Source organism: Thermobia domestica, chromosome 3, assembly GCF_964235325.1.
Source record: "Thermobia domestica chromosome 3, izTheDome1.hap1.1, whole genome shotgun sequence".
NCBI classification, from domain to species: Eukaryota; Metazoa; Arthropoda; class Insecta; order Zygentoma; family Lepismatidae; genus Thermobia; species Thermobia domestica.
The window spans coordinates 307,563,749-307,588,076 of NC_137456.1; the positions used below are offsets into that span (position 1 = coordinate 307,563,749).

The window sequence follows — 24,328 nt, forward strand, 5'->3', positions numbered from 1 at the left end:
TTGGATTTTGGGAAATCATACGAAGAATAGTTGTGTCCATAAGAAGTGGATAAGCAAAAATAAACTAGAGCATGTTATGGACACTGTAGCTCAGTGGCAGAGCGTTCACCTCTGGTACATGGGGCCCTGGTTCGATCGCAGCTTGCGCTATGTGAGCTTCTTTGGTGAACAGACACCCTGTGCGTGGGTTTTCCAGTTTCCTCGTACTTTCTTCATTCCACAATTTCTCATCATCACTGTTTCCCTTAGCCTCAGTGTAATAATCGTGGGACGTTCCAAAACTAAAGAAATGTAGTATTGAACATCGGCAATTCCGTACACCATAGGTGCCGACTACATGGGTATGGCCTTGGCTCTGAGGTTCAAGCATCCGTTGGAAATTTTTAATGTGTACTTATAAAATTAATATTGAAATAACATTTTCATGACATTGACAAAAACTTAGCGCATGTGACCGCAAGTTTGATTTCATAGATGGATGCTTATACGTTGAATAATTGTTTATCAATATAACTTATAGCCCCCTTAGGTATACGGCATATCTAGGATTCAACGTTATAACATTATACAACAATAAATAATCTATATTCACAACTGAGAGTGATTTCGTACTTATTTCAAATAACTTTAAGTTTGATGCCGTTATTATGTATTTCTAATGTAGGTCAAAAGTTTTTATATAAATTGAGTTTACACAAAAGACACAGACAGTTGAGTCGTTTTCAGTTTTCACTCAAGTTATTCTAAAATATTGGGGCTCAGTGGTAGATCGTTCAGCTCTGGTGTTTGGGGTCCCGCGTTCGATCCCAGCCCCCGCCAAGTGAACTTTGTGGTGGACAAACACCGTGTGCGAGGGTTTCCTCGAGGTTCTCCCGTTTCCTCCCACTTTCTTCTTTCCACCATTTTCATTCATTTTTCATCATCACCGTCTCCTTTAGCCTAGCCGGCATAATCGTGGGACGTAAAACTCACAAATTTCATTTCATTTATATTCTAAAATATTAAGAGGTTTAATTATTATTATTTTAATTTTTTTCTCTCTTTTTTGGTCAATATTGCAAAACATATCATCATCGTCATAATAATAGCTATTTTGCCATTATTGGCAGCTTCAACTACAATCTCCTTCGCCCCCTCCCTCTAGCACGTCTCTCATAATACAGTTCCCGCTCAGCTAATGTCCTCCTCTTAATTGCATCTAAAATTCTTTTCTCCCATACTGCTACTATTTCTAAAACCTTTGCATTCGTTTTCCGTTCAACTCAGCTGATTCTCTCCTTTTTTCTCCATGCCCACATTTCGAAAGTCTAACTGTTTCATCGTTTTTGCGTAATGACCTTGTTTCTGCCCCATTCAGTACATATTAGAATCAGTAAAACAAAATTTCGATATTTAATTGGGAGTTTGTTCAATACAAAGATGAGCTAATCGTGGTTGGAAAGAAAAAATCTGACGCCTTTAGAGTGTAAAAATAATTTTGCAATTTATGGTATTTCAGTAATCTGTGCCGTCTTGGTTTTCTTTCATGCGTCTCACTGTCAGGGGTAGCCTCCCCAGTTTGGGAACCAGTGGAATATTGGATCTGTTAAAACATATAAAAATATTACGAAATGATGTGATTTATCTTACAAGTAGTGAAGCGTGATCACCCATTGAAAAAAAAAAGTAAAGGTCATCGCCTATGTTGTACAGTATCATCACACTTACACGAAGGTAAAATATATTACATTTAGAAACATACATTGCATTTCCCTCACTATTGACGCAATGTAGGATTTATTATCCCTTATATCCAGAGTAAAATTTACTTATGAAAATCATAGATTTCTTAAAAGCAAAACTTGCAAGACTCTTGCAAGCAAGACCAAGACTGGGTGTGCAAGACCAAGACCAAGACCAAGACTAGGTGTGCAAGACCAAGACCAAGACCAAGACCGAGAGTTCCAGTGCAAGACCAAGACCAAGACCGCATGTGCAAGACCAAGACCAAGACCAAGACCACCCGGGTCTTGGTCTTGGTCTTGCATTTGCTCATCACTAATTTATTTAATCCGCTGCAACACATTATTTACTTATTAAGTCTGCTGGAACATATTATTTATGTGCTCTGCTGGAACATATTTTTATTTATTTATTTATGCCGTTGAAACATATTATTTATTTATTTATTCTACTGAAGCAATTTATTTATTTATTCTGCTGGAATATATTATTTATTTATTCTGTTGGAACGTTATTTATTTATGTTGTTGGAACATATTTATTTATTCTGCTGGAACATTTCATTTATTTATTTTGCTGGATATTTATTTATTTATGCTGCTGGAACATATTTATTTATTTATTTATTTATTTATTTATTTGGTTTGTTGGAACATATTATTTATTTATTTCGCTGGAACATTATTTATTTATTTATGAACATAAAAACAAATTCTTAAGTATCAATTGTATATATATATATATATATATATATATATATATATATATATATATAGTTGTTTGTTTTCCCCTAACGGTGACTTCCATACAATTTGTAAAATATCAGGAGAAGGGAAGAGAAAACATTCAACAATATTATTTTCTATTCAACTGTTTACATTCGCATGTATAATTGCAAAGAACAGATTACAGTATGTATATATTTCTCATCTACTTTAGATGAAGGACAAAAATGATTTCAACGGCTGACTCAAGAGCCAAAGGCAGTGTCTCTAACTTGTTTATTGTGGTTGTCATATCGTGTTCATTTACCTTATTATCAACAAAACCTGTGTTGGTTCATATGATTACTTTTCGTTGGAAGTTGTGTTTTCAAACAACGCTTTAAAAACGCTACATTATAGCTTGTATCCAGGTAATCGATCACTCTGAACAAGTGTTACGTAACGTATTGTCTGGGACACTATTATTAGCTTATGTGCAGAGACACGTAGTTCCGTATAAATCACTGCTGACGCTCTAATTACATACACTTTAATACTTTGTTCAATGTTGTTCGATTACCAACGTTTGAGCCTGCCCCCCACGACTACAATTCACTTGTTGAGCGGAGGGTTGGAGAAAAAGAGGCCTGCTACCCGTACAGATTGAGAATACGGAGTGAAATTGATATCATAGTTAAAAGTCATATTTCTTCGTGGAAATACTATTCTATATTATAATGCTTTATACAGGGTGTTTCAAAATAACACCGACAACGTTACGGAGATGATTTCTGACACCAAGATAAGAATAAAAGCATAGACCAACCTGAGTGCACAAATGCTTCCTTTCGGAGTTTTAGGCTGCCATAAACATGAAAAATTGAACTTTAAAGGTCCATAGCTCCAAACCTATGGGACGCACCGTAGTCGGGTCAAGACTTTACTTAGGAACTAGTATGGGCCATATCCAAATATGCAAGTTTCAGAATCCTGTGGTACTTCCGCAACAATTTTTAGAAAGGTAGTTGGTGAGTACTTCAAATTATATGCCTGTAGCCAAACTCCCTCTATAAAAATTATTGCGTGAGTACCTCAGAATTCTGAAACATGTATTTTTTGGATAGCGCATATATTAGTTCCTAAGTGAAGTCTTGGCCCGATTATGGTACGTCCCATAGTTTTGGAGCTATGGATCTCTAAAGTTCATTTTTTCATGTCTTTGGCAGCCTATAACTCCGAAAGGAAGCATTTATGCACCCAGGTTGGTCTATACTTTTTGTCTTATCTTGGTGTCAGGAATCATCTCCCAAACGTTGTCGGTGTTGTTTGGAAACGCCCTGTATAATTTAGTAGCACACATCCACACAAATTTACGCCATTTAGTACAGATAAATTTGCAAAATTACTGCAAAACACAAAATTTGCTTTACTGACGTCATATTGTAAATTCACAAAACCAACATCTATTGACAAAGTGAAATGAAATCTTTCAGTTTTACGTCCCACGATTATGCCGGTCAGGCTAAAGGAGACGATAATGATGAGTAATGAATGAAATAGTGGAATGAAGAAAGTGGGAGGAAACGGGAGGACCCCGAGGAAACCCACGCATACGGTGTTTGTCCACCACAAGGTTCACTTGGCGGGGGCGGGATCGAGCTCGGGACCCCAAGCACCAGAGATGAACGCTCTACCACTGAGCCACCGCGGCCCCTGATGATGGAAGAATTGGTGCAATAAGATTGTGGGAGGAAACGGGAGTATACCGAGAAAACCCGATGCGGACTACCCCAAAGTTACTTGTCCGGGGATCGATTCAGGAACCGCACGCACCAGAGGTAAGTGCTCTACCACTGAGCAACTGTGGTACCACCATCTAATAACCGATTATAACAAACTTAACATGTGAAGTTTGTGTTGACGAAAACCGATTTGTAGTGGCGTTCCTGGACATGACCTCCTCTAAACATAAGATAATCAGACGTCTCGTTTTAGCCGGGAGACCCTTTTTTCAACCTTAGTCCCGCTTTTTTTTTTTCTGATTCTGAAACGAAATTCCTAAATGCCTCGTTTCTCAGCAAATATGAACGTAAACCCCCGTAACTGTACTCACATTATAACAAGTAATCAGAACAAATTCTACTCTTTTGTTAGCAACGCTCAAGGGCCCCGATTTCTCTGTCAATTTAAGGGGGGAGTATTCAAATGCAGAAGTTATATATATGAAGATTTTAAGACAAATTGCACTCAAATTATGCCAAATAGTATATATATTCAGAAATACCAAAGGGGCCCCACATGAGCTTTGGGGGGCCAGGGCCCCCTCGGTCCCCCAGGATCAGCGCCCTTGGCAACGCTTATTGTGAACTTTTGGGCCGTGCCTGGAACTGGCAATTATTGGATATTACTTAAGAAATAGTACCGTATCACCATTACTTGTGTGTTATATAATTTGAAAACACTTGTCAAGCTCAAAATTTAATCTGGGAATTTTACACCTCCCCTCCCTCGAGATCCATATCCGTCCCATTTTTGTAACACGAATTCTGTTCATCTTATCTAAAGGCACTTATCTTCATATGAACCATTGAACAAGAATTTAAGATAAACATTTGACTCTAATAAAGGATGTACATACAAATCAATCAATCAATCGTCCTATGGAGCATCCTGCTGACCTCAGAGACAAATATAAATCAATCAATCATTCTACACAGCCTCCTACTGATAAAGAACGTAATCATAAATCAATCAATCAATCAATTAGTCAATCGTCTTATATAGCCTCCTACTCATAAAGAACGTAAAATACAAATCAATCAATCAATCTTTCTATTTAGCCTTCTGTTGACCTCAGAGGCAAGTACAAATCAATCAATCGTCCCACAAAGCCTCCTGCTGATAAAGAATGTAAATACAAATCAATCAATCAATCAATCAATCAATCAATCAATCAATCAATCAATCAATCAATCAATCAATCAATCAATCAATCAATCAATCGTTTTATATGACCTCCAAATCAATCAATCAATCGTTCTATCTAGCCTTGTACTGATCACAGAAGTAAATACAAATCAATCAATCAATTTTTGTATATAGCCTCTTACTGACCACAGAGATAAATACAAATCAATCAATCAATCGCCTTATATGACCTCCAAACCAATCAATCGTTCTATCTAACCTCGTGCTGACCACGGAAGTAAATACATATCAATCAATCAATCGTCCTATATAGCCTCCTGCTGATTACGGAGGTAAATACAAATCAATCAATCAATTGTCCTGTAGCTCTGCGTAGAGTAGTTGCTAACGCTCTCGCTCTTAGTGCAAGCAGCCCCCGGTTTGACTCCCGGTGTGAGCACTCGGTCGAAAAAGCGTAAAAGCTTTTTTTTAGGCCAGTCATCCTGAGTGAGGATTTCCTTATTCACACCAGGCAAATGCTGAGATGGTATCTAAGATAATGGTCCCACGCTGCTTTCTTCCTTCCATATTCTTTTCTTCCGGTTACCTAGGTTGTGTGATCGCCGAGAGACGTTATTACTCATACGTGACGGGTTACCCGCGTAGCGTAGTCGTTAACGCTCTCGTCTTTGGTGTGAGCAGTCCCGGGTTCGATTCCCGATGGGGACACTCGGTCGAAAAAGTGTACAAGCTTTTTCAGGCCAGCCTTCCTGAATAAGGTTTTACTGGGTTTTCGTAAATGTCAGGATAGTACCTAACATATCGGTGCCAGACTGCTTCCCCAACACTTTCTTTTTTTCCTTTTCTCGGATAATGCGATCGCTGATGGACGTCATCCCTCATACGTGATGGGTTAACATGGCCATAGATGCTGAAAGCCCAGAAATCTAATCCTAATTCTAGTGACTGGCTTACAAGGCCATAGATGCTGAAAGCCCAGAAATATAATTCCTAATTCCTAATCCTAATCCTAGTGACGGGGCTAACTTGGCCATAGATGTCGAAAGCCCAGAAATCTAATTCCTAATGCTAATCCTAGAGACGTACTAACATGGCCATAGATGCCGAAAGCCCAGAAATCTAAATTCTAATCCGTGGTGGGTTAACATAAGAAAATCTAATCCTAATCAATCATCTTATACAGCCCCTGAGGTGACAAAGGAAGTAAATACAAATCAAGCAATCAATCGTCCTGTATCCAAGGGATTGAGATAGGCAGTGTTCGAAGTGGAAAGAAAGCAGAGACGGTGTGTTTTATTATGATTTTGACTCACCATACCGGCTATTTAAATACTGTCTTAATCACTGAAAAAACAAAGACGGTATGTCCTCATTACTGAAAAAATCAGAGGCAGTATGGCATACCACCGCATACCGTCTCACTTCGACCACTGGAGATAGGGAAATACAAGAAAGCAAATGATGGCAGTTTACAAATAACCATGGATGACCAAGCAATGTGTCTGCAAAGCGTTCGGTTCAGTTTTCTTTTTTGTTTTCTTCACCGCACGTTTGTTTCATACTACTTGTTCTCTCCGTATGGTTTGCTGAGAATAGGAGCAGCAGATTGTGATGTCACAGAGCATCCATTTAGAAATGGTTGCTTGATAGCTCACCGCCCATTTTTAGAACCGAGATTACACGAGAGACTTAAATCATATACTCCTCATGAGAATCATGCATGCATCCAGTCATTACGAGGGGTATCTCCAATAATGCTCAACATGGGTATGACATTTTTTTTTTGCGCAGTACTACTGTCACCTCGTATATTGAACCTCCCTCTGCCCCGCCGGGAGGAGGAAATCTGAAATCACCATTCCTTGCATCTCTTGCATCAAAGAAAAATATTCAAGCACGATGCACCGACTAAGTAACGCTAATGATTTGGTATAACAAGAACCACATTATTTTTCATCTTTATACCTAAACGAAATAATGACTATAATGAAAAATGTAAACATTGATTTTAGCACTATTATTAACAAAAGCTTTTAGATTGTGAAGAGCAGTCTTCATGTTCTCACGTGTAATTAACATCTATTTAAGTAAACCAAACAAGCTCTTTAAAATAAAATAGCATAACAAAACGAGAAACAAAAAAAGTTACAAAAAATAAAACAAAAGTGTATGTTATTAACAGGTCACGAACGGCTTGCACACAGGGTCAAGCTCAAGCATCTATTAAATAAACATAACATGCACATCACTGAAACTAATATAAAAGGTACTGTACATGATTGTTTCTCTTATTTCACGCACTTAATGCTTTAGTAAATGAACACGTTCGTGATATAGAAAAAGCTTATAACACCCACGCTATGCACGCTATTATAGTACGGGGCAGACAGATGTTTATAGCCTAAGGGCTGTCTGAAAAAAAGACGCTCAGCTTAACCTGTCGACGAGGAATCATAACAAACGCAGAAACCACAATATATACTCACCTGACAATCAGCTGATTTCTGACGTTCAGGTAACTCCTGCGGAATTGAACACTAAACAACAGAATCGAAACGTAAACACATAACACTGCCACCTGTATATCTCAACCAACCACTAAAGCACTAGTGCTTTACTTATTCTGTTTGGGGTTTCAACGGTACGACATGTCGTCTGCTCTCCCGCGCCGCGGCAGAAGCGTTATTGTGCACTAACCCCATCTGTGGGAGGATGTGTGAACTACGTGACGCTACAGATCTAATCTCACCCCCACGCTTTCTCTGACTCCGCCTTCGCCCCAACGCAAGATTGGCCACAAATTCATAATTCGTAGCACGAGAGCTGGATGATCCAACGAAAGTAAAATGATCCCCTGTGAATTAAGTGCCTCATCTGTTTGTTATGATGGCCTCACCGCGAATTCTACTTTCTAAATGTGATATACATAAGATGGTTTTGAAATTAGGCGAATCCTATTTTCTTCTTATGTGTCTGATTACCGTATATGCTACGAATAGTTAAAATAAAGTTCTGAATAGTTGGGCAGTTTTGTTAATTTATAATTAGGTTGACTATTTCCCTGAGAAAAACGGGACATTGGGATGGGGAAAACGTGGCATCGGCATCCAGAGGCTAGAGGTCTGCACTGGCCGAACTTTTTAGCCCGGACCCGGCCCGGCCCGTGAATTTATAATGTGAGACCCGATCCGAGTCCGAAATATGTTTTAGCATTTAGGCCCGAGCTCATGTGATATTCAAATGAGCCCGAAATAAGCCCGAATTACAAAAAACTTAATAATTAACGCAAAATTGTATTTTTATTTACAGCAATTAGAGGTTTAATTTTACAGTTGTGCTTTAAAAGTTCTCCAGAAAGAACGGTCCAATAAATATCATTGTGTAGTATATTTACAAAGTTAGGCCCGAAAAGGGCCCGAGAAATATGGTTGTATATTTAAAAATTTACTGTCCGAGCCTGGCCCAGACCCGAAGCGATATATGCTTTGTAGGCCCGAGTACGGCCCGTGGGCTCAGCCCGAGCCCGTGCAGACCTCTACCAGAGACACACAAATGGAGTAGGTCCACCGGGTGCGAACTCCCTCAAAACTTCGTAACTTCTTTTAATACTTGTGTACTGTCTGCACTCTGCACCATATACGCATTCACGGGGGGCCACCGGTCCGAACCCCGTCCAATCCTACCTAACCATCAGAAATTATACACTTTCTTAATAAAATTATATTTGCTTTACCAGAGAAATGATTGATGTGGCCTACAGGATTTGATGTTATATTACATCTGTATTCTTTCTTTCTTTATAAAAACAATTTAGTGTTATCATATCCCCCCCCCTCAGAATATAGATGGGAGTACTTGAAAATCATTTATCATTTTCTCGAGTATAGAATAACACCAGTTCAATACTAACTTTGTACCCCCCCCCCCCTCAAATTGTCTATTTGCGCGCCTGTCGAGCTTTGTCAGCAATCGAGCTTTGTTCAAGAAAACTCAAAACTGGAGCCATCACTTCTGAATCGCAAAGGGATCCTACTGGTACAGGACAACGCTAAGCCCCACATGGCTAGTTAGACCCGGGACACCATTCTACGCCTTGGATGGGAAACACTAATGCATCCTCTATACTACTCGGACATTGCACTGTCCGATTATCACTTATTCCACTCCTTGGACAATCATCTCATAGGACGAGTGTTCAAATCCCTAGTAGAGATGAAAAATGAACTTAATCCCTTCTTAGTTACTCGGCCCACCATGTTCTGCCGCGATGGAATCCATGACCATCGAGAACGTTGCCAGAAGATTGTCGATGTTGATGGGGAATATTGATCTTTCAGATACGTCCTAGGAGACATATCGATGTTCGAAAGTGGTGGCTGAAAAAGCGACAGAACTTCCTTGGTTACCTTTATAAAAGAGTGGCATACCATTATCGAGAACTACTTCTAGAAATCAAATAATTTGTTCTCTTGTGTAGAGATTTCTTAAGTATATGGTTAAATTTCCTCCTATTACGTTTCTTATTACAGATTTATTGTATTATAGCAACTGTACACAATCTTAATAACAGGCAAGTGCTTCTTCTACAAATAAGATTTAACAGTTTAGAAACTGATAATTTATAAAATGTGTTAGGCATATCTTATTAGTGTTGCCACGAGACGAGACTTCAGGCTGTCTCGTCTCGTCTCGTGCAAAGCATGTCTCGTCTCGTGTCTCGTCTCGAAAAAATGTGATCGTCCCGTCTCGTGTCTTGTCTCAAGAGGTTCTGTCCCGTCTCGTCTCGTCTCGTCTCGTTTTGGTCTCGTCTTGTCTCGTAAAAAATATAGCAGCGTACCATGGGAACGAAAGTAAAATGTAGCAGGCTGCACCATGCTAATCTACATACAACTATTTGCAAGAATTACCCATAACACACAAGACAAGAAATGTCACGGTAGCTACACCGTAAAGCCTTCACCACTGGTGTATGTGGTAGTCGGTTCGATCTCGGTTAGTGCCATGTGAGCTTTGTGGTAGACAAACATCGAATGTGTGTGGGAGCCGCGGTGGCTCAGTGGTAGAGGGTTCACCTCTGGTGCTTGGGGTCTCGGGTTCGATCCCAGCCCCTCCAAGTGAACTTTGTGGTGGACAAACACCGTGTGCGTGGGTTTTCTCGGGGTTCTCCCGTTTCCTCCCACTTTCTTCATTCCACCATTTCATTCATTACTCATCATCACCGTCTCCTTTAGCGTAACCGGCATAACCGTGGGACGTAAAACTCAAAGATTTCATTTTTCGAATGTGTGTGTTTTTTCGAAGTTGTCTAGTATCCTACCACTCTCTTCATTCCACTAATTTTCCCATCATCATCCATTCGGGGTGGGCCAAAGTTGCCTAAAAGTCTTAAAAATAAATTCAAATAAGCTCACTAGGCAAGGACAAATAGTTTACAAGATAATATATCTCTGCTGTTAGTTGTCTGAGGCTTCTCGACTTTTTTTTTTTTTTTTTTTTTTTTTTTTTTGTATTGTGAAACATTGAAATTTGTTTCACCAGTTTCAGTACACGAATATACAGTAAATTGCTCATAGGTACGTCGAAGATGAATACACTAATATCAAATAATGTTTACACGACAAGCAAAGGTGTCGATGTAAAGGTGTCACCATCCCCGACACTATCGTATGCTATCAGCCTACTTGCTTTATAGTGTTTGTATATATATATATATATATATATATATATATATATATATATATATATATATATAGAGAGAGAGAGAGAGAGAGAGAGAGATGAAAAGATATATAGATAAATAGAGAGATAGATGTGTGTACACTTTGATTTCATATATTCCAGTCTTTAGGTTTCACAGTGTTAACCCATACCAATTCAAAAACTACTTTCCATTTTAGCATGTTTAGATTTGTTGCAATTATTTTTTTTTTTTTTTTAAAGCTCGGAACCAATGAGTAATGGAAAGTATTTGATTGAAATTTTATATGTTACTGCACAGTAAGCTCTACTTAAAGTGCCATAGTAATGGGAGCTGAACGACACATAGAACGAAAGAATGCTTGGGGCCAGTCTTCACCTCCATGGTACAAATCTGTTCCCATAACCGCGGGGTGTGTGCCACAATATGGTGGTTGCCCCCTTTGTGTAACAAACTCATGACAGTACACCCAAATTAGCTAGTGGTCTAAAAAAATATTTTTGGGTGGCCATTTTGGATTAAAGTTTCTTATATTGTCGTGATTTATTCGCAATCATACAATGTACATCTTCATACCAAGCCGAGCGGTCTGCGGCGATAGACCATCGGCTTGAAGGCTCCGGGTTGAGTCTCGGAAGGGTCATGTGTATGGATTTTAACAGCATTTGTTTTTTCATATTGTGTCAGGGAGCGAAATTGTACGGGATAAAAGGATTTCAGTCTGAAAAAATTGGAGAGAATATCCTCCCCAGAATACTTTCATGGGAGTAAGGAATTAGTAAAATATAGGATATACATTTTATAGCAGGTTTAAAATTATGGTTTGTGTATCCTATTTCTTTTCTGTTAATTATGTTCTTCAATGTTCGAATTTTGATCATTCTCATGATATTTTCTGCTTTCAACGGAGTTCCATGAATATTCTACCAAATGTTCTTTACACTCTGTAAGAAACTATTTCTCAAGATAATTCAGGTCCTACTGAATATTATTCACTAGGAAAGGGAAGTATTCCCCTCCTCTCAACATGGAAGCAGAGGGCAATTTCGCACTCTGGTCAGATCAAACATTTCCGCGAAACAAAACGAAGGTCCCCCTGTAAAACCTTTTCACCTAAAGTGTTATTGTTAGTATCATAAACTTGCTGAAAGCAAACAACTTGAAGGGTTCGTCGATAATATCTGTGCTTTCTAACTAAGAGGTGAATTTTACATGACTGCTGTATAAATAAGCGAGCGATCGGTAAAATGGTAAAAGTGTGTTTTTATGTGTATGTATGTGTATGTGTGTGAGTGTGTGTGTGAGAGAGAGAGAGAAGACAAAATTTTAGTTGCAAGATGACATACTTCAATTGCCGTTTTCGGTTAATTTCGGTTCATATAGCAAAAAGAATACCGCCGCGCCACCAGAGAATAAAGACAAGTGTTGTCTATTCTGTTCTCTTCCGCCATCTCAGCCAGAACTTTCAACTACAGCCTGTAATGAGTGTAGACCTTACTCAGTTTTCAAATTGAATAGATGGTGGTGGTAGTTCGGTTTCTTGACCTTGTAAAAATCTTCCCTATCTTTGATTTTGTTTGTCATCATTCCAGCCAGAAATAAAAAAAAAAAAAACCTGCAAATTCCTCAGTTTACAGCAAGGGGAATTGGGGACAAGACATTAAGTGCGTTTGCACACGGCAACGATAATATCGGTGGAAGCACCGAGAATGTCGGCGGTGAAATCGACTTCAATGTATTCAAATCGTAGCTTGCACACGCCACCGATATTATCGGCCGATCCTCCGACATGCAGATGCTGTCGGCCAAGCCCCCGATACTGTCGGCGGTATCGCCGACACCGATTTTGTCGGGGGCAATATTTTCTTATGATTGAATGCACACGCCACCGATAATGTCGGCCGGCCAGCGGGTTAGATGAAGAGAGTGAGTGACAAGGTGCTGTGTATTTTTGTTTCGTTTCTTGTCTTTGGAATTTTGTTGTTTCCATGTTTTCTATTACAATTGTATAATAATATTATTATTATCTTGTCCTATAAACAACTTCGGAACAGCTTATTATTTTTTTACAGTCTCTGTTTTGGAGTAGCTAATTCCCTCTATTAAATAAATATAAAATGTGGGAAGTCTGAAGAGTACTGGTTTCCCTCTAAATAGCTATTACCAAATAGAATATAGGAAATTTAGATAACCAATTTCTTGATTATTTCCACTCCTTTTTTTATTTTTGTTCTTTCTCTCTCTCTCTCTCACACACACACTCTTTGATGGTATATTTTTTAATCTATTAATGCTTTTAAATTTTAATACATTCTGGAAATTAATTTAAGCGTAATTTTCAAAGTTTGATATACTCTGAACATAAGCATATGGAAAAAATTCTGATTATTATTACTTTCTTTTATTTTCATCAGAATTGTGTGCAGATCACTTTTCCCGGTTCTACTCAATAAGTAATGATTGAATAGAATATTTGCTGACAAGTCAAAGTAGAATTATTATTATTTTGAAACGAAACCAGCACAATCAAACACTCTTTTCAAAGCTCCAAGGACAAGTTACTCATTTGGCATTTCCTTGATTGTGATCTCAACAATAGGGATGTGACTTCATGCTTCACTTGTTGTAGATTTTTTCTCCCATTTCCAAAACTATCACAAATCCCCCCTTCTTAAAAATAATTTGTGGAATGGCAATTGAAAACAAAGACCAAAGCTATGTATCCAAGTTTTCCCTCTTCCCTTTGTACCGGGATCGACCCCCTGATAGAGTTCTGCAGTTTAGCTACAGTGACTAAATGAAAAGGTTGTGTATTATTGCATTCGTATCTTTCTAGTTTTGCTTAGATTTTTAGAGATGGCAGGAATTTTTCCATTCGATATTTTAATCCTTATCGAACTTATGGAATGTAGACCTTGCATATGGGATAAGATAACAGACTCTTTCAAGGACAGAATTGAAAAGCAAAAAGCATGGCGAAAAGTTTATGCAAGCCTTGCCCACGATTTTGAGTTCATGGACAAAAAGAAATGAGAAACGACAGGTATGTATGCAACAGCGCAAATCTGTCTTCAACATTGGAGGGGCGGGTAAGATCGTTCCCATATTATATATATAGCGATGTTCAAACTATTTCTGTAGTCGAGAAACAATGCTGTGGAGGATCAGGGGAGCAGAGTTGTCTTCAACATTAGGAGGCGGGCAAATTTGAGGCTTATTCTGAGTGGACATTAATTTCATCTCACTTTCCTTTCTGGCGATCGGACACAATCAAATTTCTCTCCCAAAAAACACATTTCAAATCGGATTATTGGGGGACAATCTCCCCAGTTCCAAGATTGGAGGGGACATGTCCCGGGATTTGCGCCAGTGTATGTATGAAGCAATGTAAAACAGAATTACTAATTCGAATCTTATCATTTAATCTACTATGACATTAATGTTAATTGCATGGAAAACAAAATAATATACATACAATATGTATCAGTGTTCCAACAAAAATTAAAACTAATATAGTTTGCAATGTACAGCAGCATCAATTCTCATCGAAACGAAAATAATATGTTTACAGCATCTATTTAAAACGGCACTGTTAAATCTAAACATGTTTAGGCATAGGGCTTTTTTTCTAAGTTTTGTACCGTCCTCCACACCTCTTCAGAACAGTTTTTGCAGTCCTTGTTTTAAAAAATAATTTTCCCAATTATTATTTTTTATTTGTTTTCATATATGGAGAAGATTTTTTTGTGTGTGTCGGTTACTTCGCTCATCACCGGCAACGATATTGTCGGGGCTTCCACCGATATTGTCGGCGACGTGTGCAAAGTACGCCGACACCGACACCGATATTATCGGAGCTTCCACCGATATTATCGTTGCCGTGTGCAAACGCACTCCTTTTGCAATCTATATGACCACTGGCAATTTCAATCTTGGCCATTCCCGGCAGCGTTTTCATTTTCGAGACACGAGACGAGACGAGACGAGACATTTCGCGAGACGTCCCGTCTCGTCTCGTGTCTCGTCTCGTTTTCGAGACGGGACAAGTAGTCTATCTCGTCTCGTGTCTCGTCGAAAAGGGTTCTGTCTCGACTCGTGTCTCGTCTCGTTTACGAGACGAGACGAGACGAGACGAGACGAGACACGAGAAATGTCTCGTCTCGTGGCAACACTATATCTTATTTTTTTCCTTTTTCTTTACCGTTACAGTAAGTATTAACAGGGAAAGGTGGTAATATATAAGAAACCTGGATGGCAAATTATTCATGATTCTCTCTTGAAGGTAATTTTGAAATCTGATTCCTGCTCTATTTCGCTCACTACCATTGTAGTACATAAATCGAAGGACTTGTAGCAAAAACAACCCTTGTTGAAACAAGATTTTTTTTAGAAAAATTAATCGAAGGCTACATTTTGTGCATGTTTTACGTATAAAGAAACAGCTTTGCAGAGTTTCTCATACTATGTACTAGAAAAAGCTCTCTTTTCATTCTTCAGAGAAATTTTGTGTTTTGACAAGCGTTATTTTCTAAAAAGCCTCTCAATTGATATTAAAAATGGATATTTTTAAGAAGATTGTAGACAGATTTAATCATCAGGATTATATACTTGCAGGCAGACAAGATTATATATATATATTAATCATTATCAGCTGCTAATATCTACGGTTTGTGGGAAGGTAACTCCTGGGCCGCGTCGTGATCATTTTCACACATGACAAAATAAAGTCGCTTATAACTCAGGCAGTATTAATCCGACACTAATACAAGTATATATTATTTGAAAGAGCATAAAATGAGGAAAAACTTTTAGAGGAAACATTTTTCCGAATTCGATCTTGTAAAGAATCTGTGTCTAAAAAACTGACGTCACACACAACCAATACTGAGTAAAAATGAAAATAACAAGAAAACCATTATATTTAGCTAAAAAAAATGTACTAGAATACAATTAGACAAACAAAATGAATGAAGTTTGGATGCACTAGCTCCAATAGTTACGGAGATATAGTGAATAATAGAAACGGTTAAATTTCGGCTTTCTCCTCCTCCCCTCCCCTCTCGTGAGGTATTTTTTTCTGGCATACGACATTTTTGTGATCAGTGATGGGTATATATTAAAAAAATATCGATGCCAAATTGTTACATGATTTGCCCTTAGAACTCAATTTTTAAGCCCCAATGCCTAGACTAAGACCCTGCTAAGCACATTCCACAACATTGGCAGGATGGAAATAGCACTGAGAAAACCATGAATAACTAAGGCAATGATTAAGAATATGGAGGAACGGAGAAGAGTGAAAACCACGAACATTAGATAATACTCTGTGTGAAAGTGCCGCCAACTATCATCGGTCCGCCGTTGCCTTTTCACGGATAGACAAAAAATGACTGCCGGCATCGGTCCGCTTTTGATTCTAAGCGAAAATCCACCGAAGCGGAAGCGAAGCGGCTACCGTCGTCGTAACGTTAAATGGCAGTCGTCCTTTATCCGCCAGGTCATGTTATAGAGACTTTTCGACGAATGGCCGCTGAATGATGGTGAGAACTTGGTAACGTCCGCTGAGAACTGTTCTGCCAGCTGTTGGTCTCATCTGTTTTTCTGTATACTAGGACATAAGAACAACAGGAGGCAGCACTGCTACTCATGTAACCGTTGTTGGACGATTCATAGGCGTACAGAACTATTTTCGTGACCGATTACAGCAGAACAGGTTACGTTATTCGTTACTTGACAAAAAGTGTCAAATATACTGCGTAAAGCTTTGCTCGTTCCAAACAATAAAATCCAATTAAATCCAATAAAATCCAAACAATAAAATCCAATCCAATTTTTACTGACAATTACTACTTACTTCTGATATGCTCGGAAGGCCGTCTTTGGTGTAAATCATCATCATTGAATCAAGGAGCCTAACATCTCTTGTGTCAGTTAGTGTGCTAGCTAGGACCAAGTGTTGCAATACGCATTTGTGAGCCAAGGTACCATACAGCACTTAGAGGGTTGACGGAAGTTTTCACTTTCGGAGGGCAAACTTGCTGATTGGACTTCATTTCATCATCTTTCTATCACATTCATCTTCATTTGGGCTTCGGCTCTAGGTTCCTTTCTTAAGATGGCGGACTCTGGCAACACTAACGGGCAATCGATTCTCGATAGACATATACGATTACCAGCCTCAGTTCCTACAAACGCAAGCACTTTACTTGCACAAGCGGCACCCATTGGACCTTCCAGTCGCACTAGACATTTCTCATGAGGAAGTCAACCGGTAGCGAGTACATCTAGGGATAGACATCCATCCACTGATTCTTTCCAGTCTGCAAAGAGATTTCGCGGTGGATTCCGTGCTACTAACATTCATCCAATTCATGTCGACAACACCATGGACACGAGACCACCATGTTCAGAATCATCATCAGCTTTTCTCGGCAGAACTCCAGACCCGGTTTATAACTTTCTCCTTACTGATTTTGACTCTAAATACACACATCCGAAGATGATCTTTCTGCAGATCATTAAGTATGTGCCTCGTGCTAATGTTGAATAAATAGTTCACACTAGAAATGCCTCAATCATCAAGTCAAAAGATCCGAATTTTGGCACTTACTTGAGAAACAGGACATCTTACGAAATCTTTGGAAAAAACGCCAAACTTACTAAGAAAACGGATTCTAGGATTAATCAACCTCCATCTCCGAAGAAGATACCAATGCTGTCTATGGTCATTCGTGGCGTCCTACCTGAATTTACAGATGAAGAAGTTCGTGCAAAACTTATTTAAGAGGGCATCAATGTTGACAAATGCATTCGTATCAAGAATAATTCAGGCCCTACATATACGGTACGGGTATTATCCCAAAACCAACAAGCTATTGATCACTTATTTGCCTACGGTACACTCATTTACAAAAAGATACATAAGGTAGAACCGTCAAAAATCCTTGACTAGTGCCCGTGGCTATTGCGGTGAACAACATAACATTATGTTGTGTAAAAACCAACAGTAACCTCCAAAATGTGCCACGTGCGGAGACGCACACCCCACTTACAGCTACCGCTGCAAAGCAAAGCCTCAGGCAGAACCTATTTGTCCAGAGTTTACAGCACCTCTCGGAAGTTCTGACAAACCAACGCCCTAGCACAATCAATCTTACATCCTGTCAGTGTTGAGGATATTCTCCGCTGTTTGACTATAGTGCTTCAAAACATACTGCCTTTTCAACGTGATCATATCCTGCGCACTATTAGTGACACAAGGAAATCACTCTTTAATATCAATCTCCACGCTACCTACTCCAGACAATATGGTCATTTTCAAATCTCACCACTTGAAACAACCGTATAAAGCCATGGCCCCCGTATTTCTCATTATGGCACTTATGAATATACTATTTCTTAATGTTCGATCCTTTCTACAACATAAACTTCTACTGGAACAGCTACTGCTAGAGAAACACATTGATCTATTAGGGAATCTAAAAAGTAGCTGGGACATGCCTAAAATATCTTGTGCTGTTAGGGGAAGAAGAAACTGAAGCGGAGTTAGATCTTGAGGAGTACTCATTTAAGAAGTGCCTCCGGATTAAAAACAATAACGGACCAACTTACATGGTTCGTCTCTTAACTTATTCTAAGGACACGATTGACGATCTGTCACAGCATGGCGCTTACATCTATCGTCGTAGACATAGGATTGAACCATCTCGCTCACCACCTCCACTGCCCATTAGATGTGAGCGATGTCAAACCTACAATCAATACCTTACATCTCAGTGTACGAATAATCCTAAATGTGGCTACTGTTCTGGTCTACACTCCACATCTTCTTGCACAACCAAGCTCCACGCTGCCTTACCTGCATCATCCCATCTACAGCTACAAATGCCGTGCAAGACCTGCACTACAACCGAAAAAACCAGAACTCACGGTTCCCATTTGCAAGATCGATTCCTCGACACTTCCGACAATTTTTTTGCGTTCACCTCTTACTGTGGGTCTTCGCTTCACCACAGTTGCTCTGCACAGATTCATTCTTTCCTAATCAATCACATCTTATCTCAAGTTACAGCTACTGCAAAACTTCTCTTTAACCTTCAACTCCATGCCACGTACTCTGGCAACACTGTCTACTTCCACATGTAACCACTTGAAACTTCTGTCTAATATGGACCAGATCTGTTACATAATGGCATATACCTTTTTATTCTTGAACATCCACTTACTTACTACCCACAAGCTTGTGTTTGAGCAAATTCTCTGGGATGAACGAGTTAATGCCTTTGCCATAAACGAAACCTTTCTAACACCACGACACTAAGTCAAACTTTCTAGTTATCACTTAACTCGCTTTGACTGTCCCTGGCATATTGCTCGTTCACATAGTGGCACTGCTATAGGTATTTACAACCATTTCCCAATCCACACTCATAAGCTTACACCTACCATGCAAATTCCAGAACATAACATTGCTACGATTTATTTCACCAACAAAGCCACCACATTCGGCACTATTTATGTACGACCAGGGCATGGAATTCAACACATATTTTTTCAATATATTGACAGCAACTTTCGTCATTACCTGATCATGCCTGATATTAATCTGCATAGTACATCATTGGGCGAAAAACAGCACTTTCTCGATTTCAATAATCACTCAACTGTAGGAGAAATATTGGATCTTCCTTCTGCAACGCGCCCAATTAGCCAGACATCACCTGATATTGTCATTACTTCCTCCACCTTTACTGTACCGAACTTACAATTCTACCTCCTTTGATAGCGATCATGCACCGATCATCTAGATATTTCATGTGCGCCAGCAACAAAAAATTCTCGAGAGCCCATAAATTATTATGATTACAAACGAGCCGACTGGCAGTCATATCAATCTGATATCGAGAATGCCTTAAGCGGAGTTCCTACTCTCAACACAGGCAACGACCTTCTGCCCGTAGTCGATAGCCTCTCAGATATCATTACACATGCAGCGCAAGCCAATATACATCTAAAAAGCACATATCCCCATAGACCTCCAGTACCGCCTCAGTATCATTCCATTATTACTGCATCTCGGCAGGCGTTTCGAGAATATTTGCACACTCAAAATGCTGAAACTCTGCTCCAACATCGTCGATGGAACAGGATGGTCCGAAATTATCTGGCAGCCTATAAACGGCGATGCTGGGCCAATACGTGTATATAGCAGACTTGCAGCAACATCCAAACCTTCCCTTTATTGGCAAAAATTTCATCAACTTACAGGCAACAAGGCTTGTACTACTTACCCAATTGTCGAGCATGGTCACGCCCTACAAACGGATGTCGAAAGAGCTTATGCTTTCCCTAACTATTTTCAGGATATCTTTACGCCTCCTCCTCATCATTTTGCCACTCAGCTTTACCGACATATCGAACGCCTTACAGATCCAACTCGCCAGCAACTCCGTCCTCATTGCGATCATACCATTGATGCTACACAACCTCTCACCCAACCAATCATTTCTTCCGACATTGTCACTGTACTCCAATCTAAACGAAATACTGCACCTAGTTTCGACAAAATCACATGCCACCTCATCAAAGTTACAGTTTCTTCCTTTCATATTTTCCTTCCTTCCATTTATAATTTCATTCTTCGTACTGGCTTTTACCCTCCTCAATGGAAAGTCTCTAAAATTCTTGTCAACCGCCTTAATAACCATCTCACTACACATAATCTATTGCCAGTTCATCAAGCCGGCTTCAGACCTGCCATCAGCCTACTCGATCAACTTCTTCTGCTTACCACTACTATTAGCAACCATTTCAATTCATCTTGCCCTTCATGCCACCTTACTCTTTAACTTGGAAAAAGCTTTCGATAAGGTATGGCATATTGGGCTTCTGTATAAACCTCACTGTTTCCGCCTTCCAATGTGCTACATAAGACGCATTCAGTCATTTCTTACCTCTCGGCTTGTCTACATTACTATCAATAGCGCTTTATCATATCCAATCTTTCTAAACTCTGTTGTACAGTATAACCTGTGAAGTTGTCCACCTGCTCTTCTTGGCCTGGTTCGACTTGAACCTGCATTCTCCCATAAGAGATTTGTTACTTATTACTCTATAAGTTGGCTACCTGTTTATCTTGGAAGTTGGCCGCATTGAAGCAATGTTATCTTATGATGATAATGATAAATTTACCCGCGTATCTTGGCCACGCAAAATACAGTTTTGTTATTTTTCTTAACTCTTTCGTATTCCCATATGAGAGGCAGATGTTCTGTATTTGTGACTGGAGACAAGAAACATAGATTCCCACGATTTGTTCTTGGAGGTCAATGGCCAGAACATTACCCCGATAAAGGGGCGGTGAAAAAAGATGAGAATAAGGAAAAGCACGTACAGGAATTCAGGAAATGGTCGTACGTATTTGTTTACCCTCTCTGTTTTGGTAAAACCATTAGGTATATCGGCTCCTTTTATCAGTGGAGAGCTTTAGTAATTCCGAAAAATTCTCATGGTTAAAGCTAACCATCTCAATTGTCAACTATTGGCACCTGACGGCTTATCGAAAGGAAGCGGAAATTCTGAATTCCCTTAAGATTTTCCCAAACCATCTTTAGCTGCGAGGGAAACACTTGTAGCTCATTAACAAGAGGTAGACGATACTGTACTGTACAAGCCTGTGCATATGTGCCAAAAAGAATAAAAGAAATACGTCTAGAATAATCACCATAAAATGTTTGTCACTGTTTAGTCAGTTCAGATGAAATTTTCTTACTCTACAGATAGCAAGAAGAAGAAAGAAAGAAAGAAAAAAAAGATTTCTGATTTCTGTGTGTGTGTTCAGTGGAAGGGGACGTGTTGAGTTCATGGATTCATAATGGATTCTAAACGTAGGAAGTTGAATGAACTGTACGTAAAGAAGAAAAAAGAAGTCAGATTTGATAGATAAAGGTCAGATTTGTTAGATTTGATAGACAAAGGTGTGAGTCAACGCTCAATATCTGTACAATTTGGGGTATCAAAATCTACGGTAGGGAACATTAATAAAATCAGGGACTCAATTATTAAAGCCTGGGAAGAGAACTGCAATAATGACAGGAAAAGAAAATTACGAAAAACTGATCACAAAGTAGTCAATTCGTTAACCCTTGAATTTTTTCATAAGTGTCGAGCGATGGACATTCCTATTACAGGGCCGATGCTGCAGGAAAAAGGAAAGGAAATTTCCCGAAGATTTCAAATTGAAAACTTTCATGCTAGTAATGAGTGGTTAGAATCGTTTAGATCCCGTCATAACATTAAGTTTCGTTTCCTTTCCGGTGAATCTGCAGGAATAGACACAAAACTAGTCGAAGATTGGAAGTCAAAATTGCATGAAGTTATCAGTGGTTACCCATTAGAAAATATATTTAATGCCGATGAAACGGGATTATTTTACCGCCAACTCCCACGGAAAAAGTTTGGTACAGAAAGGCGAGAAATGCAAAGGAGGAAAGCTTGCTAAAGAAAGATTAAGTGTCCTTTTGTGTTCTAGTGCTACTGGTGAAAAGTTGAAGCCATTAGTGATTGGTAGTGCCGCACGTCCCAGGGGTATTCAAAGAAAAGCGAATTGACGTTAAGAATTTGCCAGTTCATTGGTACTCGAACAAAAAGGCATGGATGACATTGGACATTTTTGAAAACTGGATTGAAAATTTAAACAGTTCAATGAAAAAGCAAAATCGCAAAATTTTGTTGATTATTGACAACGCAACCAGCCACCGCAAAACAAATGATTTTAGCAATATCGAAGTGAAATTTCTCCCTCCAAATGTAACAGCAGAAGTTCAGCCTCTTGACCAGGGAATAATTCAGAACATGAAATCTCGGTATCGTCAACAGATGCTACAATATGTTGTAACTGCAGCTGAAGCTAGTAGCAATAAGGCAGACTTTGTAAAGTCAATAACAGTGTTGGACGCTATCCGTTGGTTAGTCAGTGCCTGGGACCAAGTTTCAAAGGAAACAATAAAGAAGTGTTTTGGTCGTGCAGCGAAGTGAAAAGTATTGAATCTGGTGATGCTGAGATTGTTGAAAGACTAAATGAAGTCATCAGCACGTTTCCGTTAAACACTCAAGCAGATTTAGTGCCAGTGGATGAAATTAATCGAATCGACGATGGTTTAGTTGTTCACGAAGACATCCCAAATACACCAGAAGATATCTTAGAAACTATAGTAAAAGAAAAGCAGCATTAGGTGTCAGTGTCTGAAGACAGTGAAGATGAGGAGGAGTCGCAAGAGATAAAAAAACAGGTTCCACTAATGAGTCATGCAGAAGCTTTGCAATGTGCGTCTCAACTTCTTGCATACACATCCACTTATGAACCATCAGTTTACAGATGATATGTTTCGTCTGTACAACAGAATTGAATCAAATTTGATTTTTTCAAAAATGAAAAGAAAGCAGACAAAAATAGAGGACTATTTTGCAATAGACAAGAACAGTAGCAAAGGGAAAAAGGTCGTATAAACTGCATAAAAATTAACTGTTCAATTTATAAACTTTTTATTGTTTTAAATCTGAATAACTCAGTGTGTTACAATATTAATTTCAATGAACTGCGTCATGTGTTTCTATTTTGTGGTTGTTTGTGTTGTGTTTTCAGTGCGAATAATTCAGTGTACCAGACTAGTTTTCAGGAAGGGAAAGGTATGTACACATATTAAACACATTGTAGTTGTTTTTTCTAGTACTGCATATTGTTATGATTACTCAATATACATTATTTAAAAGTAGCTTTCGTGCCATTTTACAATCAAGTAATACTAGAAATCCTATTCTAAAAATACACAATCGCACTTATTTTCTGTAAGTTGGCCACCTGTCTAAGTTGGCCACTTTTCAATGGAACCGATGGTGGCCAACATAGACAGGTTTCACTGTACCTCATTGCCCCGTTCTGTCACTGCTTTTATTCCTTCTTTATATAGTCGATATAACCTCTTTGCAATCAAACGTAAAAGTTTTTCAGTTTGTTGATGACAACGTTTCTTTGCCTGGGGACTAGTGATGTAAGGTGGAAAATTTTCCGCTATATTTTTTCCGGAAAATTTTCCGTTCTAAAAATATTAGTAATCAAGTAACAATTCCTCAGCAATCATAAAATTGGTTGAATTCGTGCACAGAAATGTAAAAATGTGAAAGATCGTTTAAAGATTATGAAAATTTTCATGGCTCACACAATTTTCAGTACTATGTAGGAACAAGTTAAACCATTTTTCATGAATCGAAATATTTT

The 24,328-nt window shown here is 38.9% G+C and overlaps 1 long non-coding RNA gene across 1 annotated transcript in view; it reads right to left on the bottom strand.

The window, feature by feature from the left end:
• LOC145682279 (uncharacterized) overlaps window positions 1-8,160 on the bottom strand; it is a 243,747-nt gene extending 235,587 nt beyond the window's left edge. The window contains exons 1-2 of the long non-coding RNA XR_014130889.1: window positions 8,139-8,160; window positions 7,841-7,940 (exon numbers count right to left, since the gene is read on the bottom strand). This is a non-coding gene — a long non-coding RNA (uncharacterized LOC145682279). The remainder of the gene's footprint in view (window positions 1-7,840; window positions 7,941-8,138) is intronic.
• Window positions 8,161-24,328: the final 16,168 nt, after the last annotated feature.